We start from the raw sequence: 15,752 nt of genomic DNA on the forward strand, positions 1-15,752 counted from the left end.
CTATTTATGAGGTAGCCTCATATGTAAGTTTTTAATGCCTCGCCTAAGACAGTTAAGTATTTTTAAAATTCACGTAGCCTTAGCAGACCAACCCTAGCAGATAAGTTCAAATTATGTTCAAGTTTTTTCATAGGTTTTGGCCTCACCAACTGCATAGGCTCTGCCCACATAAAGCCCATATCTTCACCTCCCTTTTACTTATTTGAAAGTGAGAGAGAGAAAGAGAGTGCATGAATGGAAGGAGGGGGAAAGAGAGAGAGAAGCAGACTCCCCGCTGAGCTGGGAGCCCCACGCGGGGCTCCATCCCCGTACCCGCCCCCCGAGATCATGACCCAAGCCGAAGGCAGACGCTTAAGCGACTGAGCCACCCAGGGGCCCCTTCACCTCCCTTTTATATGTTTTCTCCCTGCCATTTACCACAGCTGACGTGAATGTGATCTCAACACCAAATCAACTCTTCAGGCATCTGTCGTAAAATCACTTTAAATCTATATTGGTTTTCTGTTTAAATGTTAATGTAAACATGTGAAGTGAGGACGGTAATGTCATGGCGTGTGTTTGGATTATTACTGGGAAAGCAAACGGATTGAGTTTTTCAGAAACGGATTTGCTACTCAGCAATTGTTTCTGTGAAACATCAGATGAAAATGGAACCAACCTGAAAAACGGTCCTGGATTTTGTTAAGCCTTACAACCACGACCAAAGCCACCCTGTAAACATGGATCCCATAATTCTTCCCTTCTTTCTCCATAGGCTATTGTCCTACTTAATCTGTAAGTTCCATTTCTTGAAGTCTTCCCTCAGTACCTCAAGAGCTAGTGCTCTGCTGGGTCCTCTGATCTCCAAGCTCAACTGTTCTTTCAAAAATATTTATGGAGCAAATATTTACTAATATGTGTGCGTGTTAGAAAGCAGTAAACAGCTCACGCTTGCTTTCTTGGAGCATGTAGTAAACTGAGGTGAGTTATGTGAGGGAAAAGCAGAAGGCGTGATGCGAAAGGACAGTGAGGGACCACTTGAGGCTGGAGAATCACGGAAGACCTGCTCAAGGCAGTGACACTGAATTTATGCCCAGACTGATGGGTAGGGTGGCGCGTGGGAGGCGAGAAGGAGCCATGGGCTCCACTCCTGTAGAACGGTTTGGTCTCTACGGTCCTGAACTGGGAAGAATTTAGAGCATTCCAGGAAGAGAGCAAAGCCCAGTACCTCTGGAGTGAGGGAGAGAGATCTGAGAGATGAGGGTGAAAGCAAGAGTAGGGCCAGATCACACCGGGCCAAACTTTAGCTTGAAAGCAGGAGGAGGCCTTTAATGCACTTCAAGCAGCTGTGCGTGACAGAGTCATATTTGGATTTTGTAGAAGATCCTTTTGTCTCCTGTGAGGACAGTAGTTCACAGGAGGCAAGGGAAGATGAAGGAAGGCCGTTAGGAAGGTTCTACTTCCGTCAAGGCAAGAGCTGATGGGGGCTGTAATAGGGAAGTGGCGAGGGGGATAAAGACGTGGTATATTTCAGGTGTGACTGATTATCACTCTCGCTCATTCGGCACTTACGGAATTTTGCTCTGAAGTGTAAACTTGTTGTGTTATTCTTCCCCACCGTGATTTCATCTTTTATCTCCCCTGCTGACTTGAAACTGTATTTGCGGGTTGATTAAAAAATGTAATACAAGACTGATGAATCACAGACCTGTACCCCTGAAACAAATACATTATATGTTAATCAATTGAATTTAAATTTAAAAATACTTAAATAAAATAAAAATAAAAATTGTAATGAAAGAAAAGACTTTATATTTCTGTTATTACAGCTGCCTGATTTCTTTTAAACCTAAGCTGGATTTCTTTTTTTTTCTTTCTAAGATTTTATTTATTTATTTGAGGGGGTGGGTTGGAGGTGGAGGGACAGAGGGGGCAAAGGGGGGAGAAGCAGGCTTCCCACCAAGCAGGGAGCCCGACACGGTGCAAATCCCAGGATGCCGGGCTCGATCCCAGGACCCTGGGATCCTGACCTGAGCCAAAGGCAGAAGCTTAATTGACTGAGCCACCCAGGCGCCCCCTAAGCTGGATTTCTTTTAGGATTCTATAGTCTTCACCTTCTCATGGACTTTCACCTTCACCTTCTCACCCTCACCTTCTCATGGCCTTCTCATCCCATCCTCACACTTGGCAACACTTAAAAAATTTGGCTTGGAAGAAAGGGAATCAGTTTGAACATGGCAGCCACTAAAGATGTCAATAAATTTCCACTGATCTGTACTTCTACAAATTATAAAAATATATTTATTTAAACTCTCTTAGCATAAAGGAACGCCTTCTTTAAGAGTTTCTCCCAGAAAAAACAAAACCAAAAACACAGCACATGAAAAGCAGAGCACAGGCCATCATTCATTGGTTCCATTTTTTTCTGTAGCAAGAGGGTGTGAATTATGCCACTGTGATAGTGAATTTTATGTGTCAACTTGACTGGATTACCGGATGCCTAGATAACGTACTTAAATATCACTTCTGGGTATGTCTGCCAGGGTGTTTCTGGAAGAGATTAGCATTCGAATTCGTAGAATGAGTAGATTACCCTCCCCAACGTGGGTGAGCCTCCTGCAATCCATTGAGGGCCTAACTAGAACAGAAGGTGGTGGAGGGAGGAACGGCGGGCTCTGAGCCTGACTCGGCAGCTGGGGCGCCCACCTCCCTCCGCCCCCAGGCTTCGGTGCTCCTGGTGCGCAGGCTTTCGGAACCAGACTGAAATCTGCACCATCAGCACTGCAGTGTTCAGGCTTCAAACTGTCCCAGCAGCTTTCCTGGGTCTCTGGCTTGCAGCTCACGGAACGCCTTAGCCTCCATAACTGCATGAACTACTATCAATCGATCAGTCAATGCTATTGGTTCTGTTTCTCTGGAGAACCCAAAGACCGCCACAGAAGCTGTTCCAGCCAGGGCACCTGCTGGGGCGGGGTTTTCTGCAATGAACAACATTTACTTGGAGCAATCCAGGAAGCTTCCAAATACCCTCCTCTACGAAAGATCTCTTCTACCGGCCTGCCAGCCTTCTGGAGTCCTCCAGGCAGCTTCTCCTGAGCGCATTATGAGATCACAAACGCTACCCAGTATGCTGCAGCCAGCGTGACCTTGTAGAAGTCCCTTTGTCTCCATGCATGTTCTCGTTGTTTCATCTCTATAAAAAGAGATGTGGGCTAGATCAAATCTAGAGCCTCTTTGAGTGTAACTTTTTATGATTGTGTTTTATTACTATCTTCCATATATTAATGTAGTGGTGCGGCTTCAGACATCCAGGTCGATTCCTGACAGAAAGGACTGGGGCATGGGCATCGCAGGGGCCACAGCTGCTCTGCTCTCTCACCGCCATGCATCAGGGCCCCAGCCTGACCACCTTGCAAGGACCAACTCCCTGCTTTGTCTACGGACTTGGGTGATGCCCAGCATTAATATGATTCGTATGAAAACAGAGATAGGGTTAGTCATGAAGATGGAGTTATTCAGATGCAACAAAGCCTCAGAAAAGGGCCATGAATTTCTAAAGGTAGGCCCGTGTGGACAACAAGATGGAAAGTTCTGATTCCAAGGCCCCAGACTGAAATAAATGAACAAATAAAACCCAGAATGTCAATTGAACTCTGTTACAGGTGCAACAGGCTGAGCTCTGGGGTGGGCACGGACTTTCTAGATTCTTCTCTTAATCCCTGGCACCTAGTGCAGCCTGGTGTATCATAAGCACCCTGTAAATGTTTATGGGATGAAGGAAAGGTGCATTCCAGGGCCGGCAGGGTGGGAGTTCCTTGCTGGGCGCACACTGCCTGGCATGGGTAACAAATAGTCCCGGCAAGGCTTTAAATGTAGCACCTTCTTAGGGTGGCTTGCCGAGGGGCGGAGAGGGAGGTGCCGAAGCGGGGATGTCACCCTTGGTTTCCCAAAGGTTCCTCCTGGCCTTTATTTGACCCCAGGAAGGCTGCTTGCAAATGTTGGCGAGCTGCTTGACGCTGGAGGGCAATGTACCCTTTTCAGTGGGAGTTGTCAAAAAGAAGATTCTGAAGTAGAAGCAAATGGAATCCGCTGTGTTTCTTCTTGTGCGTGTCTGGCGGCTGGAAAATCCCAGAGCCTGCACTTTGAACACTAGCTGGGCCCAGGTGCAGCCTCGTCTTTCATCCCCATTAAAATCCACAAAGGGGACTTGTAATGTGCCGCAGAAAGAATATAGACGTAGGTGGAATTTACGCATCTGGAGGGCGTTTAATGAATGGGGAAGGGGGGTGGCTACCTGGCAGCCCCGAGTAAGTGCAAATTAATCCGTTTTTATTTGATGTCAGCAGGGCAGCCCTCGCCTTCCACTTGGTTGGGACAGAAGTAAGGCTGATGGTGCTTTCGCGGAGCTGTGGCGTTCTGTTGAATTTTAGTTTCACCCTCGTCTCTGTACCTGGCAATCCTCGCCGGCCCCCAGCACAGGATTCGACGGCACGGACTCTGCTGTGGGCCTTTATTTGCAGCACTTGTCCTACCCCGTCAGTTCTTACAAAATGTTAGTCAGGTGGGCCGGCTGACTTCTGCTTCCCAGTTCGCAGCTTGGGCAGATTCAGGATCTCAGGGTTAGGTTACCCTCCTGGGGATGGCCCCGAGGAAGGCAGAGTTGTCGGGCTGGTAACTTTGTTTATGGTTCCCTTTCATGGTGCCCTGTCTACACAGGCCTTTGCAGTCTCACGGCGTCCTGGCTTTGATCTGAAGATAATTTATGCCAAGGTGTTAACAATACAGTGGTATTTGTTCTAATTTAATAAAAAACAGTTCTTGATAAATATCATCGCCGTTTTTGTTGTTGTTTTGGTGAGTTTTGGTTACAATGGAGAAAATGATCGTTCCACTCGATTTGCAAGGAAGAGATGAGGGTTACAGACAGAGCGAACAGCTCGGTGCTAAGTGCATTATTTTTTACCGAGCAAGGATACTGTTAACACCATTATGTTAATGTGCCCTAATTCAGTTTTTAAAGGTAGCTTGGCGACGGCAGCGAGTTCTGGGGAGTTGTCAGATTTAGGGGGGAGTTACCATGTTCCACGGTGTAGGGCAAGCGTACCGACCTGTGTGGCAGAACCCCGGGTTCTCATCCCGGCTGCCATTCGACAACCGGGCCAAGTCCAGCGGAAAATGAAATAGTGACCCTTGATAAGCACAAAAGTCCTACCCGGGTTTCCATTCTGTGACTCCCATGTTTAAAAGGAGATTAGGGAATAATTATCTCTCTAAACTAACAGAACTAAGCACATGCATGTGTGCTCTAATAGAGTCCTTTCATTTGTTTAAATGTTCTCTTTTTGGTATTTTTATTCCTTGGGTGTTTTCTACTTATTGGAAGCAGCCTGGAGGTCCTTAACCCCTGACTGGATTCTTTTTTCTAACTCAGAACACTGCTTTGGCTGTTTCGATTCCAACAGCCACCTGACCAGTCCCGCCTCCCTGCACTCCGTCCCCCACCTCCTTCGTAAGCTTGCCAGTCGGATCTGTAAATTGGGACGGGACACGTAGGCGAACAACACTTTCCAATATGTATCTTAACACAGTTTTCCTGGCTAGAGATTTTTCCCATCAGAATAATGAAGCATTTAACATAATTTTTCTAATTCCTCTATTGTTATCATGGTTTAAAAACAAGGAAGCTTGTTTCCAGATGTCTTGTTCAACAGTACCCGGGAACACATGGGAATATTTTGTAGTGGCTGACAGAGTGGGTTGGAGAAAAATAAAAACAGATGGACCCAGATTAACTCTATCTGTTCCTGGGCTCGGCTTCTTTATGGATCCTCATCAGGAGATTTTCCTCTCTCAATTTCCTATCCCTGGCTTGGCAATGAAACAGAAGAAACTATACTGAGTTTGTCCACCCATCCCATGTATAAAGTCCCATGGCACTGTATACTGCCCGAGGCTGGGCAGTATTTGGTATTACTTGATCTCTAGATGGCAAGAGGGAGAGATATCTGAATAACAGACTCGCCCTTTATTACAGGGAGAGTTAGTCCTCAAAGCTATTCTGAATCAATTCATATCACTTCCCATTAGCCAGAATTGGGACTCCAGGTCTCTATGAGGTCTCTCTCTCTCTCATTGAATGAAGGTGGACCACATTAAAAGCCTTTTTTTTCCCCCCCCTGAAGATCGAATGATAGATCGAGTGGCTTTTTGGCTCTGTTTCTTTGGGTTCATGTCCTGATCTCAGCCTTCTGGAACTTTTAACTATGATTATGAGAAGAGGGCCAGGGAAATGAATGGAAACAAACCCCTTCTCAAATAGGGACAGAGATTCAGGTATCCTGTCCCTGCACATCACTGGTTCAGGGACATTTCTGAGGCCCGGAGGCCTCCATTCCCAACTTAGAGATGGCTCCAAGCCTGGCTTCCCTCACTAGACTCATAGTGTGTTTTAGGTTGGGTTCCCTACACACAGAGCCTGAGATGAGGGTTCTTTTCTAATGATTTATTGATGGAGTCCTCTCAGAAGAGGAGTGAAGGCAATGGGGTAGGTCAGGAAAGAAAGCTAAGCAAGGAGATTGTGTAGCCTAGAAGCTAGCTTCCACCTGGTTCCACGAGGAAGCCCTTGGACAAGTCGCGTATTACGGAGTTATTTTCAACATGACACAAGAAGGCCATTCAGGTCTTTTGATCCCCCAGGTCAGTCAGTCATTGGCCACTGACAGTTTCTAAGGTGGAGTAAGGTAATCTCCCAGTCCTGTTTGGCCAAGGGCAATTCTCTGGAGAAGGGGGCAGCTGTGAACCCTTTGCAGTCAATACAGCAGCTAGGGCCTGGGCGCACCAGCATCAGGGGGAGCTTGGCAGGGCACCAAGAGCACTCGCAATAAGTGGGAAGAGAGAGGCAAGAAATCTCAAAGTTACTATAATAACCAAAGCTCCACTTTTTAGAAAGGAATGTTCTAGACACGAATCAGTGCTTCTCCTTCTTGGGGATACGACTACAGGGAAGGAGATTTTTGAACTATCTCCTAGGATTAGAGAACATATTAGCATCTCACTCTACAGCCTTCTGCCTAGGATTAGCTACATAGAACGATATGCTTTGCTAGTTATCAGGTTTGTTATGAACAGGAAGAATGGTGACATCTCTGCGACTTTGTCCACTTACATTTAGCTACACATCACTTTTGTTTATTTGTAAATCTTGGGAGGTGGTTTCCACTGTTCTTAGCTTGGCTCCAATAACAACTTCCTACAGAGAGGCACTAGGCTCCTGCTTAATGTGTTACCACAGGATCTCCATATCCCCCCGATTGTCAAGGTATCATCTTAGCTATGGTTGGAAAAGTATACACCCTTAACGTGTAATTAATGGTTTACTAACTCCCTTAATTTCAAAAATGAGATTCTAGACCCAAAAGTTAAATAACTTGCTCAGTTCCTAGAACTAATTTGTCCCAGAGCGATAGGAAATTGGATTCCACGCTATCAGTTTTCATTTGTCATCCTGCTACTCATTGGGTTTTTGTTACCCCAATATTCTTTTCTTATTAGTGATGACTGTGAAGGCATCACTTTTTGATAATATTATTCACAGGCTTCTTAGCAAAAAGAGAGTTTTCAACAACCTCCTTTTAACAAGGGACATCTCTCCTTTCTTCCTCTTTCTTCTACTCAAGAAGAAGGAATTATAATGCTCAGGTCACGAGAACTGATGGACTTTATTTGCTGTGGATGGGAGTTACGGTATCTGAAGTGTTCATGTGTATTTTTGTATTGCTTTTCTCTCTTTGAATGATCATTAGGTAGATTGTGGCTTGGGGCAGGCCATGCCTTTCTCTCCCTTCCCACGTAGGCTAGATTTTTGTTTTGGATTTTATATATGTGGCTGGCCAGAACATCTCAAAACCCAAGACTGAGGTTCTGGCGTGAAGGACACGGAGGCTTTGCTTAGAATTCAAGCTTAAGGTGCATGTTCTGACCCAACTTTACGAAAGTTCAGTATGATAGGATTTGGGGCATTGGCACATCAAATGAGGAGGTGATACTTTGAGTCTTCTTTCCTTGGGTGTATAACTCCTTTGAGAACCTTTTGGAGAAGGGGATGATTTTCTGGGTAAGACTCAGAAATTCCTGTGCCCTCTGGTCAAATATTATCAAGTAATATCCAAACTGCCCCTACTGTTACTACGGTCACACTCTGGAGGATGCACATTTCGTGCTGAAGCTTAGGGTTTAGGAATAGAGATGCATCTCTCTAACCCAGGGCAGAGTCCGATGACTAATGCAAAAAATATTTCTTAATTGAAATGGTGAGTATCTGAAAGGCACTAATGCATAATACATTCAGCTTCATCCTCTTTAGTTAGACAGCAGATTCAAATCTGGTTCTGCATCTTAGTGGTAAGACTTTGGGCAAGTAACCTATCTTTTCGGTGATTCAACCCCTTTTTATCTATGAAATAAATGTAGAAAATTATAGTATTTCCTTTAGAAGATTGTTGTTAAACCATGTCATGCAAACATTTAGCATAAATGTCATCTATCATTATTCTGATTCTAAGGGTTGTACTCTCTTCTCAGACTGGTCTTGGTACGATGATTTTGTGTATATGTTTACACCCTGGAAGGAGTTCGGAATTAAAGGATAAACAGGCCGTAAGGAAACTCACCACTATCAGTTACTGTGTCTTTGCAGGCTTCACTGTGGAGCAAGTGCCGTTCCTTTTCAAGAGCTGTCAGAACAATTTACTCCTCAAACAGACCCGGAGTTAGGCAACTGGCTGGTGAGTATGTCTGACCTTGGAAGTTCATGGGTTTCCTGAGTGTACCCCTGTATGGTAAGGGCTGGTCCTCCTTTTCCATCATTTATGAGACAAGAAGAGTTTCAAGTTGTCTAATAAGACCATTTTGATTGAATCTGTTTGTGCGACGGCATCTGATCTATTACTGACCAACCCGGATGCTGGCAGCAGTCTATACTTGACACAATTTTCAGTTTGACTGGAAAAAAGGCATTATTCTATTTAAAATTCTTTTTTAAGTTTGGGAGAAAAGGAAACTCTAACCAACTCATCATAGAAACCCATAGCTGTTAGATAAATACACATCTCAAAAGGGTTGTTAAATTAATACACAGAATGTTTATCAAATGAAAATGTATCACTAGTTTGAAAAATGTGAGTCATTGAACCACATCAATTAATATATTCAAGTCACTGAAAATGTCTGGAACAAAGGATTCCCCCCAAAACAATATAGGCAAGCCTCAAACAATGATGAGATTATTGTTAAATGCCATCTTTTCCAGTCTAACAAATGTTTTTAAATAGCATTTCAATACACCCCCAGAGCCTACATCTATAGAAACTCTGCTACTAGACTTTCAAAGTGGAATTTAGTGAAGTGGTCACTACCTGAAAAGTACATATGGGCTAACACTGCCTCTTATTGCTTAGAATATTACTGTTCTGAAAACTCTTGTTTAAGAAGCTTTTGAAGAGGTCACTAAGAACATCAGATGCCATGTTTTGAAGTTACACAAATCTGGGTTCTGATTTGTGAATCGGAAAGATTTGAAGTCTTGTGAAAGGAAGGAAAAGACTCTTGCTTTCCTCTCAGTTCTTCTGGTGAAATAGAACAGCCCTCAGATACCACGTAATTGTACCTAATACTGTATTATTTTCAGATCTGTAACTTTAGATGCAATTAATCAGTGAAGTTGATGGTGCATTGTGACTGTAAGAATAGTGGGCCACTGGGGCGCCGGGGTGGCTCAGTCATTAGGCATCTGCCTTCAGCTCAGGGCGTGATCCCAGAGTCCTGAGATTGAGTCCTGGGATTGCTTCTTCCTCCCCCACTCCCCCTGCCTGTGTTCCCTCTCTCGGTGGCTGTCTCTCTCTCTGTCAAATAAATGAATAAAATGTAAAAAAAAAAAAAAAAAAAAAGAATAGTGGACCGTTTGCCAGTTCCTGGACCTTTTACTCATCTCCAGTCCTCACCCATCCTCTGCTTGGATGGGGACTGATTCTGTTGTATTTCACAGGAGGACCGATCCTTGCAGGCTGTCTTTTCCAGGCTCGCAAGTCTTCTCTCTTGGCCAGTGGGAGACATCAACTAAATATTGAAAGGTATTCATTTCTACTTTGTACACTGTCGATGGAAAGGATCTCATTTGAGAAAGAAAGAAGTGACTGAAATAAATGAAAATAAAAACAAATTGGATTTTAAAGTAATATTAGCGCCTGTGTTTCCTTAGTCAATTTGCATCTCCCTACTAGTTTGTAGCCATCTTGAGGACAAGAATCTTGTCTGTGCGGCTGGCAGAGAACAATGTCTGGCCAATGGCAGATGCTCAGTAACTATTGTTGAATGAGTGATTGAATAATGAATAACTCTTCACTTAAAGTCACTTAACTAATTAGTAGAGTGCTGGGATTCAAAACCCAAGTTGGTCAAACTTCAGCTTGGGGACTTTCCATTAAATTATATTGTGTTTGGGGTGCCTGGGTGGCTCAGCTGGTTAAGCATCTGCGTTCAGTTCCGGTCACGATCCCAGGGTTGTGGGATCGAGCCCCGCATCAGGCTCCCAGCTCGGCGGGGAGTCTGCTTCTGCTTCTCCCTCTGCCGCTGCCCCTGCTCATGCTCTCTCGCTCACTGTCTCTCTCTCAAATAAATAAATAAAATCGCTAAAAAATGATATTGTGTTCGACAACCTTAAGATACATTTTGAAGAGCTATATTACAAAGAAATTGATTTCATATTCAGCAAAAAGTAACACTTTTTTCTACTCAAGTAGCGAATTCATTGTCAGGAGTTGCTCATGTTTGATTGTTCACATTGTTCGTATTGATGGTCCAACGCCAGCCTGGGGAGAATATGACACCTGAGTCTGTGGTGCATTAAAAACGTTTTAATCACCTTGTACTTGCAACACCCTCTGCTAGACACTTCGGAGACTAAAAAATCTAAAACAGGAACTACTCCTTCTTTCAAACAATTTATAACAAGTTGTGGGGAAAATCCATCTGTAACTAAAGGCTAACAATATAATCAGGTATTTGTATTTAGTAAGACCAAATGGGATGGATTGGAGAGGAACAGGAAGAGAAAACGACTTTTGTCTTCTTTTCCCAACAGTGTGGCAGAAGAGATATCCCAAAAGATCATATTCAAAGAAACAAAAAATTCTGGCCAAAGTATTAAAAATCATCCCATAAAATATATCACTCAGCTGGTACAAAAGGAAGGAATGGGCACAGCCTCAAAATAAAGAGATCGTAGCAACCCTGGGAGGAAGGGGGGGAAGAAAAAAGACAAGAAAGCTTAACCCTGGTTTTTGTCCTAAAGTTTTATGCTGAATTCTGGCAATCCAGAGTTTCAGCTTTGATAACAGTATTAAGATGTGTACTCTATGAAAGCATTAGAAATCTAGGGATATATCCTGAGTCCATGTCAACTATTGTCCAGAGAGTGAAGGACACACAAGGAAAAAGAAAGAAAGAAAGAAAGAAAGAAAGAAAGAAAGAAAGAGAAAGATAGATTTCAAAGCAATGTATGCAGTCTGACCAAAACTTTCTTTGTGAAATACATATTACATTTGAGAAATACATCAAAATATTCATCCCCATATAGGGAGGCTATGGGTGATTTAAATTTTCTCCTTATATTATTGTGTATTTTCCCAGATTTCTGTAATAAATTTGTGTTGTTTTTGTAACCTAAAATATATGTTTAGGACTTCCTAAATTTCTGCACGGGATGTAGAAAGCTGGAAAGAGCATAGGTCCCATTCATATAAGAACAACGACAACAAACAATACAGAAGCCAGGCAAACCACAAATTCATAACTCTTATGGATCCACCAAAAAACTGAAAACACAGAGCCTTCAAGGAAAGACAAGCTGTAAATACCTGTTTATCTGCGGCAGACACAGCTGGACACTGATAAAGAAGAAATTATCCGAAGTTATTAAGTAGGAAAGGTAAAATAAAGGCTAACTACAGAAACCCTGGGGGAGGTAGGCACGAAGGGAATTTTCATCCCCTGGCAGGCTGCTCATGACAGAGCTCACACGTTCTCTCAGAAAAGACTGGCAAGGGTCCTGAGGAAGGGTCCCTCGTGGCACAGGCCAGGGGCAGGGGGCAGCAAGCACTGCAGGAAAGGCACACAACCTCCCCCGGATCCTTTTTCCCGTGGAATAAACAGCCTTGAACTATGTGTCTGTGCAGCAAGCACTGTTGTCCTTCGGATGCTACTGAAAATCTGTCGTAGTGGGACGTGAACAGGATGTGAACAAACAGAAAAACCAACCTCTTGCCCTAAGGGAAGGGCAGGATTAAAGTGCCAGTCTCTGAGCCACAGCGGGGAGAGCGACTGACCAGCCACACCTTGAGATGCAGGGACATGGTGCCTGAGCAAGTGGGGGGCTTCGTCAGACCCGCGGGGAAGGCTCCCAGCACCAGCCAACCAATACCAAGGAAGAAGGACGAGTAGCGCACTGCAGGAGAGTGACCGGGGAACAGAGAGGGACCCTCTCTGAAATGTAGTGCAAGGGAATGCCTTAAACCCCACCCCAGAGCAAAACTGAAAACAACAAAATACTGCTTCCTCCCCAGTTTGAATGTTGGGTCTCCACAAGCATTGAGTTTGCAGATCCGAGATGTGGCCTTCCCGTTGTAATTCAATAATATTAGAAATCCAAATCTCATGAAATGTGTTAATCATTAGCTTAGAGCAATGACTCACAATCTGCATATATATTCCCTCCGTGAGTATTTCCGTTAGTGGGTGTGGTCGCTATTTGCACCGGCTCTGGGGCCAGATGACCTCAGATTAGAACTCCAGCCCCACCACTTACTTGTCTTAGCAACAAGGGTCAATTACGTAACTGCTGACCCGTGTTTCCCATTTTACAAATGGAGATAAAATTGATAACTATTGCATTAGATCGTGGTAGGGATTATGTAAAATGATACCCATACCATACTTAGCCCAGTCCCTGGAACAAAGTGAACTCTCAATAGACAAGAGCTGCTGTAATAACCCAGTGGGTCCTGGATTATACTAGGACTCTGCCAGGGGCGGTAGTTTAAAGCTTCTCAAGAGGATATCCCATGTTCAAATGTTTATTGTTTGATTTATAAATGATAAAAATAGGAGCTCTCTTTTGCTGTTGGTATATTAGCACCACAAACTGAGCTATCATGATGTGATTCTAACAAACCACTTCGGTTTGCCAAAAGGAATAATTCAGAGAGATACACACAGGGGTGCCGAGGTGGCTCAGTCAGTTAAGCGTCTGCCTTCAGCTCACGTCATGAGCCCACGGTCCTGGGATGAAGTTGGGCCCTCTGCTCAGCAAGGAGTCTGCTTCTCCCTCTCCTTCTCCCCCTGCTCCCCATGCCCTAGCTTGTGTTCTCTCTCTCTCACTCACTCTCTCTCTCAAATAAAATCTTTTTTAAGAATGTAAAATAAGAGAGCTACATATGGTTGTATTGAACTAAAGGTTAGTACAAAGCCGGTAGAGATCTGCGAGTATCTTTTTTGCTGTCTGCAATGCTTCGACTCATTGCTCCCTATTCTGAGTGCATTTGCATGGATTCCCTGCAGGAGCTACTCTGATCTGAGAGAATGGTGGGTAGAAGTGTCAGCTAGTGGAAGACTTGTATGCTGACCCTATCTGCCTTTCACCTCTTCCACCGGGTGCAGGCTGGAGTGGAGGTCAGGCGCGGGCCCCTCTGTACAGGGTCAGGAGAGGCCCGTTCGTCTGGGTGGGAGCGGGTTTACAAGTTGGGAGGACCCAGCTGAGGGGAAAGGAGAGACTCGGCACCCCCACCCTCCTGTGGATATGGGGTTTCCATCCTCCCGTCAGACCCACCTCCCCGTTCCTTTGATTTGCCTGTTACTTTACACATATTGATTTGATAAAAACAAGTTGTACTTGAATTAGGTTTGAGGTCTGAAGGTAGACAAAGTATCTCAAATTTTCAGTCAAATGTTAGCAACATAGAGTATATAATATCTTCAATTTTCTTAACAATGAGAGTAGATTACATTTATAATGTATTTTTAATCAAAACATTTCTGTGAGACAGGGGACTGTCTTGACTATTTTGTTTCATAGAGGAATTTAGCCGGAGAGAGATTCGGTGATTTACATACGCCCAGATCCCTGAGCTCTAAACTGTAACATTAAATTCAAGTGAATTCAAATATTATATATTTGGTTTCCTCACCTTCTTCTCAAGGTCACTACAAAAGTTTAAAAGGATGTTGTTTTTGTATCTTCATTATGTCTCTGTCTCTTTAAAAAAATTCCTTCTAGAATAACCCATATTCCAGACTGGACAGTGACCTGTTTTAACATCTGATTTTCTTTGGAGAGCATTTTTTTCTAGAGTACAATGTTCTTGAATATACTCAATCAATTATTTAAATAACCAGTTACTAAATGAAACGTGGTCCAGTTACTCAAGTGATAATACAAGGGGAAAATCCAATCAATATAAGCTCTCCTATTTTCGAGTGTTAAATGGCCATTTTATAACCTTTGTTATAACCACCATCATTATATAACCAGCACTTCTTTATAACACCTTAAAAAGTTTGCCTGTTTCCAAGAATGGTATTATAACTATATCCCTTTATTCTACTCTCATTACAACAAGAGGAGGTCAGTGGTCTAAAGGGTGGTTTCCTATTATGAGAGGATAAAAACTAAAATCAATAAATCTCCAGATCATAAATGTTGCTACAGTCTGGCAAGGTTGAGAAAATTATGAGCTGAGCCTCATGATGTCTGGATATTGTAGCTTGTAAATTTCTACATACATATGTATGTGGTTATGTATATACTCGCTGCTGAACCCTTCCTAGAACTTGCTGAGAATGTGGTGGAATTTTGTTCAGTATTGGTTCTGGGATTATTGGGAAATGTTGGTAGAGTGTGCCCAGTATATAAAAATGAAGACAGGACACTGATTTATTTGGAAAAATGTTTTTAAGATTATAAAGTCACATTTTTACCTTTTAGCTTCATTACTTTGATCAGGAAACTAAAATAGGCAATCATTTGCTTCCATTGTTCAATAATTTATGAATGTTGAGATTAATTGGCAAAGCTTTTGCCTCTGTTATAAATGTTCCGAGTGGTGACAATTCTAAGAGTTCCACCAAAACGAGATCATGCTGACTCGGCTCAGTGGAAGACAATACACAGAAATGATCACGCCGTCCATCATGACCCTTCAGACGTGTTGCTTAGTGATTAAGTGCACGGACACAAAAGCCAGATTTTGCATTCCACTTCTGCCTGTGCTAAGAGCTGTGTGATGTTGGGCAAGATACTTCACCTCTCTGTGCCTCATTTGCTTCATCCCTAAACTCGGGATGCTAAGTTTTCTATTTAGAGAGCTGTTAGGAGGATTAAATGAGTCAATAATTATAAACAGCTTGTATACATAGGAAGCACTATGCATGTGTTGACTATCTTATTTATATAGAAAGTAACTCAAATGCCAGTAAAAGGGTGGATATTAAATACATGATCTGGATTTCTCTAAAGCAAAGCATGACAACTTATTTTAGAAGTGGCTTCAGGAATCTGAGGGGCTCACTATAAAAAGAGAGAAAGAGAGAGAGATGCTAGATGGTTTTCTAGGTTTTGACCCTATAGCTGTAAACAAAACACATACGCACATACATAACACATGCAGGGGTAAATGCCAGGAAAAAATGAAGCAGATTGGAAGACAAAGCCCGATGAGGACGGA

The sequence above is a fragment of the Ursus arctos genome, unplaced genomic scaffold (assembly GCF_023065955.2).
Source record: "Ursus arctos isolate Adak ecotype North America unplaced genomic scaffold, UrsArc2.0 scaffold_29, whole genome shotgun sequence".
Lineage (NCBI taxonomy): Eukaryota > Metazoa > Chordata > Mammalia > Carnivora > Ursidae > Ursus > Ursus arctos.